Source organism: Theobroma cacao, chromosome 8 (genome assembly GCF_000208745.1).
Source record: "Theobroma cacao cultivar B97-61/B2 chromosome 8, Criollo_cocoa_genome_V2, whole genome shotgun sequence".
NCBI classification, from domain to species: Eukaryota; Viridiplantae; Streptophyta; class Magnoliopsida; order Malvales; family Malvaceae; genus Theobroma; species Theobroma cacao.
This window is the reverse complement of record NC_030857.1, coordinates 18,497,990-18,512,488: the sequence shown is the minus strand read 5'-3', so window position 1 is coordinate 18,512,488 and position 14,499 is coordinate 18,497,990.

Genomic DNA, 14,499 nt, shown 5'->3' with positions numbered 1-14,499 from the left:
TTGCTCACAACTATTTTCTTCCTCTATCATATGCATGGTCCAATCATTCTTCACATTTTTACTGTTCTCCATTCTGTTGCTACTTCCATTTCTTTCTTTCTTTTCTTAGTCTTTTCTCTTTCTTTTTTACATTACCAGACTCCATTTCATTCCTCGTCAATTATGATCAATTTTCAAAATATTGCAAACATTTCTTTACTTTATCATGCTCTTTATCAAATATCATTCCAATTTTATAACAAATGTAATGCCATGTACTCATATCTCCTCTCTTGGCAAGATGGAAATGATGACAATGTTGGGAGCAGAAAGGCTATTTTTTATTAAAAAAAGGGAAGTTTCTACAATCAGGCATAATGACAAGGAACAGGGGAAAACCAATTAAAACAAAAGAGATACAGTTCTTTCTTAACGACTGTTCCGATAGATATTGACAGTAGTCTCAAAATTTTATCACGAAACAGGCACAATCGTCAACTCCCTTGTCTTTTGTCTGAATATCTCGGATCATGATTTTCACCCCTTCTATGTTAAGTCCTTGTAGTACTTGGACCTTTTTCTTGTCTAGACCGCCCTTTCGGGTTTTCACCCTAAACACATCTCCCATACTCAAGCTGCCTTTTCAGGTTTTCAACTTGAAAATTTTTCTTCTTTTTTTTTTTAATTTGATTTTTTTATGCAAAATATTTCTTGACAGCATCGGCATTCACTGGGTTGGAAAACTCCCTTCCGTCCATCTCTGCCAAAAATCGTGCTCCTCTTAAAAAAGCCTTCTTCGCCACAAATGGTCCTTCCCAATTCGGCGTCCATTTCCCGCGAGGATCCTGCTGGTTCGGAAGAATTCTTTTCAATACTAACTCTCATTCTTGGAACTGACGAGGATGTACCTTCTTGCCATATGCCCTTATCATTCTTTTTTGATATAATTGCCCATGGCAAAGTGTCGTCAACCTTTTTTCTTCTATGAGATTCAATTGCTCATAACGAGTGTTAACCCATTCGGCTTCTTCCAACTGTACTTCTTTAAGGACCCTTAGGGAAGGGATTTCTACTTCAATTGGCAAAACGGCTTCCATCCCATACACCAAAGAAAACAACGTAGCTCCCGTGGAAGTTCGGACTGTTGTGCGATAAGCATGCAAAGTAGAGGGTAACTTCTCATGCCAATCTTTATATACATCTGTCATCTTTTCAATTATCCTTTTGGTATTCTTGTTGGCTGCTTCTACCGCTCCATTCATCTTTGGGCGATAAGGCGCTGAATTGTGATGCTTGATCTTGAACTTGGCACAAACCTCTTTCATCATTGAACCATTGAGGTTACTAGCGTTATCTGTGATGATCCTTTCCGGGAGACATAGTGGCATATTTTTCTTTTTAGATGAACTTACATACCACTTTTTGGGTCACATTGGCATAAGATGCTGCTTCTACCTACTTACTGAAGTAGTCGATTGCCACCAGAATAAACGGATGCCCATTTGATGCCTTCGGGGTTATTAACCCAATCACATCCATGCCCTACATTGAGAATGACCATGGTGATGTCAATACATTCAGTGAATTTGCAGGAGATCTTGAACTTGGCACAAACCTCTTTCATCATTGAACCATTGAGGTTACCAGTGTTATCTGTGATGATCCTTTTCGAGAGACCATAGCGGCATATTATTTCTTTTTAGATGAACTTACATACCACTTTCTGGGTCACATTGGCATAAGATGCTGCTTCTACCCATTTAGTGAAGTAGTCGATTGCCACCAGAATAAATCGATGCCCATTTGATGCATTCGGGGTTATTAACCCAATCACATCCATGCCCTACATTGAAAATGGCCATGGCGATGTCAATACATTCAGTGAATTTGCAAGAGTGTGGATTCTGTCTGCATATATCTGACACTTGTGACACTTTCGAGCGAAATCTATACAATCTGTTTCCAACGTGAGCCAGTAATATCTTGCTCTCATAACCTGTCTTGCCAACATATGCCCACTTGCATGTGCCCCGCAAATTCCTTCTTGAACTTCCTTAACTATTCTCCGAGCTTTGGCTGAATCCACACATCTCAGAAGCACTTAATCCTTACTTCTCTTGTATAAGATGTCCCCATCCAAGAAAAAATTAATTGCCAACCTTCTAATGGTTTTTTTTTTATCATTTTCTGAGCTTTGTTCTGGATATTGTTGAAACTTGAGATAATGCACAATATCATGGTACCACGGTTTCCCGTATACTTCTTCCTCTACATTGGAGCAATGTGCGGGGCACTCTCGAAGATTAATCATGATGGGTTGAATCTTGACATTGGTACCAACTTTGAACATTGCTGCCAACGTGGCTAATGCATCAGCCATTTGGTTCTCCTCTCGGGGTAAATGGGTGAAGCAAATCTTATCAAAATTTTCAATCAGTTTTGAAACATACTTATGATACCGGATTAACTTTGAGTCACGTGTCTCCCATTCTCCTCGCAACTGATAAATGACCAAAGCAGAATCCCCATACACTTTCAAAATGTGAATTTTCCTCTCAATTGCTACCTGAAGACCCATGACACAAGCTTAATATTCAGCCACATTGTTGGTGCAATAGAAGTTGAGTTTAGCTATGACAGGATAATGATCTCCTTCTGGTGACACTAACATGACCTCTATGCCATGCCCTAAGGCATTCGAAGCTCCATCGAAAAACATCTTCCAATTCTTTTTCTCCTCTGATTCCTCCTTTTTTGTTTGACAAACCGACATCAGGTCCTTATCTGGGAACTCAAACTCCATTGGTTCATAATCTTCCTCCACCCTTTTCGCCAGAAAATCTGCGATTGCACTTCCTTTGATAGCTTTTTGGGACACATATACAATATCATATTCAGACAACAAAACTTGCCATCCTGCCACTCTACCTGATAAGGATGGTTTCTCGAAGATGTATTTAATAGGATCCAACTTCGCAATGAGCCAAGTGGTATGATATAGCATGTACTGCCTGAGTCGATGCACCGTCCATGCTAAAGCACAACACATCTTTTCCAACGAGGAATACTTGGACTCGTACGCAACTTGGCACTCCTCGTTCCATGCCTCAAGATTGTGTTTGCGAAGGAGCTTGAAGATTGGGTCACATTTGAGTGTGAGTTGTGATATGAACCGGGCTATATAATTCAACATTCCCAAGAATCCTCTAACTTCTTTCTGCATTTTGGGAGGAGGCAAATCACAGATTGCTTGAACCTTATCCGGGTCAACTTCTATTCCTCTTTCACTGACGACGAAACCAAGTAACTTCCCTGAAGTGACCCCAAAAGTGCACTTTGCAGGATTTAATCTGAGTTGAAACTTCTGTAACCTCTTAAATAACTTTTCAAGATTGATCGTATGGTCCTCTGTTTTGTGAGCTTTTACAATCATATCATCCACATTGTAGACACTGTAAAAAAACATAATAATAAAATTTTATTAATTTAAAAAAAAAAGAAAAAGAATAAAAAAGAAATGGTACGACTAGCAAGGTGAGGACACACCTTGCCAGCCACCACCCTCACCCTGCCAGACGCGAAAAATTCACGTCTGGCAAAGTAGTGGGAACGTGCCCCCTTCAGCCCAGTATAAAGGGGGCACTGTAGCAACGGAAAGAGAAATCCGGAGCCAAAACCAAAAAATAAAAAAAACAAAAAAAAAATCCCTGTAAAAACCATAGCAACAAGCAGCAACCAAAAAATCCTAGTTCTCTAGCAGCCAGAAACAATCCACAAAAAATCAAAAAATATACAAAACAATACCTAAAAAATACCAAAAAAGAAAAAAACGTGTGCAGTGAGGGTGTGGGGAAACGGTTGGGTTTTTTAAAAAAGGGGGATTTTTGGTTGATTTTTTTGGGGCTCAAGCTTGCCGCCGGCGAAAGGAAGGAGTAGAGGAGAGAGATTCTTTGGTAATTGGTTGGGGGTACCGCTGGTAGTAAGAGTTAGATTTGGCTTTGGGGAGGTCCGAATCGTAGATCTGGAGTTAGTATCGGTCGGCTGTACATATAGAGAGAGAGAGAGGATCGATCGAGCTGAGGGAGAGTCGGCTAGTGTCGAAGAGAGAGAATGAGAGGTAGTGCTGACCGGTGGTAAGCGAAGAAAGAGGGAGGAAGCTGATCATCGACAGGTGTAGGGAGAGGAAAGCTAGTCGACGATTTTTAGGTCGAAGATTTTGAGGTCTAGAGGTTTTTGTTGGGAGGCCATTTGTAGATCGATGGCAAAGAGAAAGTTGGCCAGCGGTTTGGTAGAGAGAGGGGAGAGAGTCTGACCGGTAGAGAGAGAAACATGAGGGGGAAAATGAGGAAGGAAGGGAGAAAAGAAAGTTTATATACTAGTTCATTTTGAGGGAAAAACGAACATCTGTTATATTATGAGGAACAGATGCGAAGTTGAGTTCTTGAAAGTTTTGAACTCAATCCATCAACATGAAGATTGAAAAAATGAATGAAGAAGAAAAAAAGAAAATGAAAATTGAAAAAAAAAAGGAAGAAAAAAGCATAAAAGAGAAATGGTGGAAAAAGCATGCTTTGAGAAAGGACAAATGTCTTAAAAGAGTCCTTAGAGCAGTAATGAATGATCCTTGGTTTAATCACCTTTAAATACATGTTTTGGGCATGTGTATCGATTTCTTTCAGAACCTTTAACCATAGCCTACATTACGTGCTTGAAGAAGTCCATTTTGATCAAGTGTGGATACTTAAATTGAAGAGCTATCTTAGAGAAAGAGACCATCACATGAAAGATGAAACTTTGACTTCTTTTCTTTGCTAAAATTACATTCTTGAATCCCTTTAGTCATTTTGGACTAAGTTTGAGTTTTTCAAGTGCATGACGGAACAATCAATCAAAAAAAAAGAAAAAGAAAGCAAGTGTGAAAGATGAAGCTCTAGGGTGAAAGCCCGAAAGGGCAGTCTAGAGCAAAGACGAAAAAAAGAAAGAAAGAAAAAGTGAGTGAAAAAGATAAAGCTCTAGGGTGAAAATCTGCAAGGGCAGTCTAGAGCGAAGATGGAGATTTATGAAGCCATTCATGATTCCAACTAAAGTGATAACAAGAAGCACTAGAGATAGACCATTTTAAGACAGTTGAATGCATTGGACACCTTCCTAAGGGTTTAAGACTCTCAAGCACCATTAAAGATTAAAGCTCATTTGGAAAAAAATCCATACTGAATTTTGAGCCTATCTCTGTCAAAATAGCCTTCTGCAATATTAAGCCTGTAATAACTGGTCTTGACATTTATCATTTTGCCACATATCATGAGGTTTAGAAAGTGTCAAATTTGATTGTGATTTGAAAGGAATCTTTTTACAAAAATCAATATACCTTTGTGAGCTTAGATAAAGAAACTTCAACTTTTTTTCTTTCCCTTAGGAAATGGTAAAAAATCTTTATTGATGACCAAGCCCTTGATGTGTTAAACCATCCAACCCATATGAAAGACCAGATTGTCATTTGGCTCATCCAAAATCATTTTAAACAGCAATCATCAATTTTCAAGAGATTCAAGTATCACATGTTGGAAAAATGTCAAATTGACTTAGTTTTGTTCCAAACTTGAACTACCTTTAGTCATAAAAAAAAAAGGTTTTGTAGGGCAATTTTATCAAAATTCAAGATGCTTTGAAAGTAATGGAGAGTTCTTCATTTTTGTAAAGTAACTTCTGCTATTGTAGTATGAAGATCAAAAGTTTTAAATGATGAGACAAGCATTTTTGCGAATCTTTTCTCAAGGATCAAGAGGCATGGAACCATTGAAATCAAATTTGAATTAGCACACGATCTCATGGGGGTATCCATCTTCGGGAAGTAACTTCAAGAATTGAGAATGATATGACAAGACTAGCAAGAAAGTTCTTTTGTGATAAAGTGATTGGCGATTGCACAAAAAGATCATAGAAGAGTGTGCAAAGATAGGAAGAATGGCTTTCAATAGAGGAAGACACTGAAATGAAATGATAAGATAAAGGTAATTTTTCCTCCTGTCATGCAATCATGCATGCATGCACATGACCATGCAACAGTGAGGTTGGAAATTTTTTGTGCAATAGTCAACATTCACACATATTTCTATGCAGTGGGAAAGGAGAAAATCCATGCAACACAAAAAACTATGCAAAGACATCAAGTTTTGATTAATTTGAGAACCACTTTGAAACATTTCAGATGATTAATGTCAAGATTTTTTAAAATTACGTTGTCTCAGTTTTCGAGGAGCCACATTTCCTAAATCCTTCGGGTACATTCTGAAGACCTCCGGGCACATTGTTCTCTTAAATCTTTGGGGTGCATCTTCTAAAACCTCTGGGTAATTAGTGTCAAGATTTTTTAAAGTTACGTTGCCTCAGTTTTCGATGAGCCATATTTCCTAAATCCTCCGGGTACATTCTAAAGACCTTCGGGCACATTATTCTCTTAAATTCTCCGGGTGCATCTTCTAAAACCTCCGGGTAATTAGTGTTAAGATTTTTTAAGTTACGTTGCCTTAGTTTTCAAGGAGCTACATTTTTCTCTCAAAACCTCCGAGAACATTTTTCTCTTTAAACCTCCGGGTACATTTCCACAGCCTCTAGGTAATTAGTTTCAAGGTTTTTAAAGTTACGTTGCCTCAACTTTGAGAAGCCTCATTTAAACAACAAAACAAAAAAATAAAAAAAACAAACAAAAAAACAAAAAAAACAACAATAAAAAAGAAGAAACCTTGGTAAGAGAATTAAAGAATTTAGTCAAATACAGTGTCTACGTCTTTGCACTATTTTGGATTTTCGAAATACGCAAAGAGGGGGAGCTGTAGACACTGTAAAAAAAACATAATAATTTTATTAATTTAAAAAAAAAGAAAAAGAAAAAAAAGAGAGAAGTGGTACGACTGGCAGGGTACGGACACACCTTGCCAGCCACCACCCTCACCCTACTAGACGCGAAAAATTCTCGTCTGGCAGAGTAGTGGGAACGTGCCCCCTTCAGCCCAGTATAAAAGGGGCACTGTAGCAACGAAAATGGGGATCCGGAGCCAAAACCAAAAAATCAAAAAACCAAAAAAAATCCCTGTAAAAACAATAACAACAAGCAGTAACCAAAAAATCCTAGTTCTCTAGTAGCTAGAAACAATCCACAAAAAATCAAAAAATATACAAAACAATACCCAAAAAATACCAAAAAAGAAAAAAAAACGTGTGCAGTGAGAGTGTGGGGAAACGATTGGGTTTTCGAAGAAAGGGGGATTTTTGGTTGATTTTTTTGGGGCTCGAGCTTGTCGCCGGTGAAAGGAAAGAACAGAGGAAAGAGATTCTTTGGTAATCGGTTGGGGGTACTATCGACAGTAAGAGTCAGATTCGGCTTTAGGAAAGTCAGATTCGGCTTTGGGGAAGTTCGAATCGTAGTTCTGGAGTTAATGTCGGTCGACGGTACATATAGAGAGAGAGGGGATCGGTCTAGCTGAGGGAGAGTCGATCGGTGTAGAAGAGAGAGAAAGAGAGGCAGTGTCAATTGGTGGTAAGCGAAGAAAGAGGGAAGAAGCCAATCATCGACGGACGTAAGGAGAGGAAAGCCGATTGACGATTTTAAGGTCTAGAGGTTTCTGTTAGGAGGCCATCTGCAAATCGACAGCAAAAAGGAAGTTGGCCGACGGTTTGGTAGAGAGAGGGGAGAGAGTCTGACCGATAGAGAGAGAAATAGGAGGGGGAAAATGAGGAAGGAAGGGAGAAAATAAAGTTTATATGCTAGTTTTAAGGGAGAATAAAACGACGCAGTCTTGAAAGGACTAGATTCCGTGTTAAACGATGTAGTTTTGGATAGAAGGAAAGGTCGCCGATTAAGCTCTGAAACGAAGGGAAGCTCAGTGGGCCTTTGAAAGGCAGACTGGTTGGGCCAGGCCGAATGTGTTGGGCCACTGTTAACCCACTGAAGGTATACACTTTATTTTTTTTAGTTCTGATTTTGTGATGTTATGCTTGGCCCATTGTTTAGATAGGAAGATAATTAGTTTTTTTAATTAATTAGAATAAAAGATAAAATATATATAAAAAATTATCAGATGACAAGAAAAAATATATAAAGTGAATTAAAAAATATATAAAAATAGATAAGGATGAAAATAAAATTTTTAAATATATATACAAAAAATGGAGAAGGTAAAAATATAAGAATATATATTTAATTATGTAATAAATAATAGCAAAATTAGGTAGAAAAGTCATTTACTTATAAAAATAGGTCTAACAATAAAAATATATATAGGGAAATAAATGAACATTTAATAAAAAAATAAAATAATAAATAGTAAATAAAAAATAAAATAATAATAATATAGTTTTGTATAAAATAGAGAAAGGAGTACAAATGAGGAGAGAACTAAAATAGCATAATTGTTTAATTTAACACCGATGATGGGATGATTGGTCGGGACTCTAGAAATCGCAATCTTGGACTAATTTTCCCTAGGTTCGGAATCCGAATTAAGGCTCCATCAATATGATGGGAGAGCCTTGGTTTTGAGGTTTCGAGATTTTATAATTTTAAATAAATAAAAAAATATAATGAAAAAATAAAAAAATATAATAAAAAAAAATAAAATAAAAATAAACTTCAAAAGCATACCACATATTTCTATTGCATCATGCATATCATTGCATATATATATTCTTGCTCACGAGTTAAGTCCCGATGATGGGATTTTTTGAAGATCTTGCGAGGGCGAGTTTCTCTCGGAAAACTCCCTAGGTGAAAAGATGTCCCCGGGTCCCACCAGTATGATGGGAAGGCTCGGAAAACATCTTTAATAAAAGGCTTTAGCTCGTATTAGGTTCAATATTCACGAAAATATTATTTTTAAAAAAAAAACGTACGATAACCCCGATGATGGGATTTATGCGTCGAATTTACGAAGGCAAATTTCTCGGATAATTCCTTAGGTGAGTGAACACCCCGGATCCCACCAGTATGATGGGTGGATCCGGAAGAACGTCCTCGATAAAAGGTTATTCGTCCGACATTTTTCATCTCATACCATGCATTTCATCTTGCCTCACACTTGCATTTCATTTTAGAATCAAATAAAATAATTTAATAAAATTGGAGATACAATAAGCAAGTTATAGTTAAGGAAATAAAATGAACTTAAAAAATAAAGCTTAATAGGATAATCTAAAAATGGTACCGTTCATGGAACGGGCGTTTCAGGGGTGCTAATACTTCCCCGGGCGTAACCGTACTCTCGAACCTATATCTCAAAAAATGTAGACCAGTTTAAGATTCTTTCAGTAGGCTTAAATCTAATTAAGACTCTGTCGATTAGAATCGAGTCAATAGGTGGCCAATCACACCTAGTAAAAAAGATTGGTGGTGACTCCTAGTTTTAGAGTTTTCACTTTTGTCTGGCTATTGGGTTCTCGAACCTTCACGTTACGACACACATACACCTCAACCTCTCTGTGCATCATGTCATGGAAAAGAGTCACCATGGCTCGTTGATAAGTTGCCCTAGCATTCTTCAAACCAAATGGCATTACCTTATAACAAATGGTCCCCCACATAGTTATGAAGGTAGTTTTTTCTCTGTCCTCTGGTGCCATCTTAATTTGGTTATACCTTGAAAAACCATCCATAAAGGAAAACATGGAATGGTGAGCAGTATTGTCAATGAGGGTGTCGATGTGGGGTAAAGTAAAATTATCTTTTGGGCTAGGTCTATTCAAATCTCGATAATCCACACACATTCTTACTTTTCCATCTTTCTTAGGCACTGGGACAATATTTGCAACCCATTCGGGGTACTTAGCTACTTCCAAGAATCCTGTATCGAACTGCTTTTTCACCTCTTCCTTAATTTTCAATAGCATTTCAAGTTTCATCCTTCTCAACTTTTGCTTAATTGGTTTGCATTCAGGTTTCAAAGGCAGTTTATGGGCTACAATGTCTGTATTGAGTCTTGGCATATCTTGATAGGACCATGCAAACACATCTTCATATTCATGAATTAGCTTTATTAGTTTTTCTTTTTCAATTGGCACCAACGTCGTACCAATTCTAGCTTCTTTCTTATTATCTTCATTTCCCAAATTAATCGTTTCAAGTGTCTCTTGATGTGAGACAATTTGTCTCCCCTCCTGTTCTACTAGTCTTAACAAGTCCGGAGTTAAATCATAATCCTCCATGTTTTCTGTATCGTCAAGTTCACTGACACTTGTACCTTTTACAAAATTAACCTCAAAATCACTGTCACTATCATTTCGCATTCATTATTTGGAATCCTAAAAAGTAAAGGGAATTGAAAAATGTAGAGCTATTGTATAGATAAATAGTTAAAATAAAGGGATGAGATGACAAGAATGGAAATGGTGAATCATGAGGGGAGATATGAGAAATGCACTACGCATGTCAATTTATTAGAATGATAAATGATAAAAAGCCCGATACATAAAATTTGCAATGCTCTTGGGCATAAGCATGGATGTTTAGTTTGCATTACTTTGAAATTGAATCACAAGTGACTGGTAAACTCATGGTGGTCCAGCTGCTCAACTTCAGCTCAAGTGGTCCGAGGTATGTAGTGGGGTTCCCTTCCACATTTTTTAGCTGTTCTTCGCCTTTCTCTGTTACACATATTGATAAATTAGAAAAGGCTTCCCCTAATACTGACACTGATTCTTGGCTCCCAACGGTGAGTGATTCAAGAATGATGCAGCCTCCGGACCGAAATGTCTCGTAAAGATGAGGATGTATCATTCTATGATTTTCTAACCCGTGCCCCTTAAAGCGAGCCAACCTTTCCCTTCTTCTTTCGGTTATCTTTTTTTACCTTTTCTTCTTAGTCAGCTTATATCTTAGGCCAAACCTTTCTTCATTTTTGGTAGTACGTATTGGCCTTTTAATGCCTTGCAGTTCTTTTTTCAGTCTTACCCCCGTTCGATATCCTTTCCCTACTATCTGACTGACAGCCATCTTGGTAGTTTTGGAAAGCCTCGGAATAGGTGGTGTGGTTCATTCTCTAACATATGTGGTGTTAACAAACTCGAAGGATCGAAAGGAACATTCAGGCACTTCTTTCGCCGCTTCCATATAAAGAGTATCCGCTGGCTTGCTTATGAGTAAGTCTTCTTCCCCGTTAACACATACAATTTTCCCATCCACGATGAACTTAACTTTTTGGTGAAGCGATGAAGGTATGGCCCTAGCCAAGTGGATCAAAGGTCTTCCCAACAAATAATTGTATGAAGGAACGATATCCATAACTTGGAATTCAGTGGTAAAGGTACATGAGTCGATTTCTATCGATATCTCAATGTCCCCTACTACTTCTCTCCTCATCCCATCAAAGACTCTCACAATCATTTGGCTCTTTCTCATGTAAGACATGTCAATGGGTAAGTGGGCCAAGGTCCTCATGGGTATCACATTCAAGGATGATCTGTTATCAAGCAGCACTTTTGCTACGGTACAACCTTTACACTTGGTAGTGATATGTAAGGCTTTGTAGTTTTCCATACCTCCAGAAGGGATTTCTTCATCGCTAAAGGATATTATGTTACCCACTGAAATGTTCCCAATGATGTAGTCCAAATTTTCAACTAAAATGTCGTGATCCACATATGCTTGGTTCAGAATCCTCATCAAAGAATTCCTATGTGGTTCTGAGTTGAGGAGCAATGATAACAGTGAGATACGAGCAGACAACCTGTTCAATTGCTCGACCACATTGTACTCACTGTGTTTGATGAACTTGAGAAACTCTACAGCTTCTTTTTCCGTCATCGACCCCTTTGAGACATTTGTCGATTCCTGAGATTGCACTTTTTCTTCTCTCAAATTTTGCTCTTTTTCTTTTCCCTTCTCCTTTCTGAGATTTTTCAATGCCTTCGGTGTATAGCAACGTCTGCTGTGGGTAATCCCCCCAACACCAGTTATATTTACAACATTATCTTGAGATTCCGCCATTCATTTCCCGTATTTGAAACTTGTACATTGCAATTGTAATTCCACGGAACAGCTTTGTCATCTTTGTAGAGGAAAGGTTTAGGGACTTCGCTGATCATTTTGGCATGGGTTCTGTCTTCCACAGACTCTCCTCTTGGTTCATAGAAAATGGTTGAAGGTTTTATCTTCATTGGGTGAGTAAAATCTTTGGCCATCATGTTTACTGCTGGCCTTAAGGCTTCCACGTAGAATTCGATCCTTGATTCGTCCATCATCCTTTGTACTTCCTTCAGGAAAGAACTACAATCTTGAATTAAATGCCCCACACATCCTTTGTGATATAAGTAGTATGGTCCTTGGATATCTCCCGAGTCATTCACATCAGGACATTCCGGCCAAACCTCGAGCATATCGACCTTTACCAAGGCTTCAAACACTTTCTCCATGGGGGTTTCTACTTCCTGAATGTTCCTTTTAACATACACCTCCCCTTCGATTGCATTTACCCCTACCCCAGCATGATTTGGCGGTGGGTTATTGTTAACATTCTGTTCCGACTTCTTTTCAAAATTCAAGATTCCTGCCTTGATCAACCCTTGCACCTTATGTTTGAATGCTGTACAATTCTCGATCGAGTGACCTTCGATTCCATAATGATAATCACAATGGGCAGAAGCATCATACCATCTCGAGAATGGAGGTTTTAATGGCTCTATGTATAAAGGTGCCACCAAATGATTTGCAACTAACTGAGTGAAGAGTTTAGCATATGGGATTGGGATTGGGTCAAACTGCACTTTCTCTTGCTTGTTTCACCATCCTCTTGATTCACCGGCAGTATGGTTGTTTGAAGGTGTTGTTTGTTGTGTGGTTGAAGCTGTAACGGGTGTGGAAGTAGGTGGATGGATATTTATGGGGTAAGGTGTCCGTTAGATGGGAGCATATGAGTACAGGTTAGAAAAGGCATTTGGCATAGGTGGATATAGATATGGGCTTTGTGAAGCGTTATTTACAATTGGGTAATAGGGGTATGGTGGATATGGCTGGTAAGGGTTGTAGCTTCTTCCTTGGGGTTGTCCCGAAGTGATGGCTTGGGCTTATCTTTCATTCTTCTTAAAAGTTTTCCTTTTTTTCGTGTGTGCTGCATCACCTCATTCTACGTTCCCTTGCTTAATGGCAGTCTCTATCATCTCTCATGAAATCACCATATCAGCGAAGTTCTTTGTGGCACTATCGACCAATCGTTCATAGTAAGGGGCTAGCAGGGTGTTAACGAACATCACGGTGGTCTCTTTCTCAATCAATGGTGGCTGAACTTGAGAAGCCATATTCCTCCATCTTTGAACATATTCTTTGAAGCTTTCAGTGGGTTTCTTCTCCATGTTTTGTAAAGAAAGGCGATCCGGAGCCATATCTGTAACATGCTTATACTGAGCTACAAAAGCTTGAGCAAGGTCCTTCCATGTGTGGATTAGATTGCGGTCCAATTGGATGTACCACTTTGCTGCAGCACTAGTGAGGCTATCTTAGAAGCANTCGTGACATCATGTCTCCGCTTCATATTCATAATCTCATTTTCAAGTCTCTTTCTTGTCAACTCACTCTCTAGCAGGACATTTTGAGGTTCTGGGTTTATAGGATGTTTTGATGGATTTCTCGGGGGGCATACGACATTTTTCACCCTTTGGTCGTGCCAAGTATCATATCCTGTGGTGATTTCATCGGTAACCCTCCCTTGATCCACTTGACACGTTTTCTTCCAGTCTTGTGCAATTTTCTCAATTTTCTTTAACGTTTCCAGCTCTTCGTATGTAAACTCTAACTGGTTGAGCTGATGAGTCATCGGCATGAATTGTTCAGATCCGAATTGTCTCCGTACCATTATCGGTGCATAGTTAATGGCTCCCCATGGTCCCATCAGCGACACCCAACATTACTTGCATTCGCGGCATCTATAGAGCTCTCCAAGTCACTTCAACGCTCATTAACCTCCGAAGCCTCGTGACCCACTCTTCTTTCCTCTTGCAGTCGAGCCATTCACTTTTACAGAACTCAAAGATAGGGCAACTAACAGATAGATAAGGCTTCCGAAATTTACTCTCTTTGCATTTGAAATGGCTTTTGATCCATATGGTTAAGAGTTGGGCACATCCGATGAATCGTCCCTCGCGTTTGCACCGACAGAAATTCAAGGATCTTAAAGTTTCAGCTAAGATGGATAGGGCGGGGTTGATGCTCCTTGTCACCTGATCGAAGAAGTCTATGACTGATACCTCTACATGACCTAGAACCTTCGAGAAGACCACTAAGCCATAGATTGCCATTGCGAAAGCTAGGAGACCTTGTTCATCCTCCATGTGTTTTTTAATATATCCATTCAAGAAACTCCACGGAAGACATTCTATGTCTCCTTTCTTCTTTAGATACTGATCCACTTTTACCGTAGTCATTCTTAACAACTTGGCCAACTTCCGTCAGTATCCCATCTTTTGGGCCCTCCAATAGATCTTGTCAGGCTGCATGTGATCTATCTGGAGTAGAGAGGAGTATTCTTCTATGGTAGG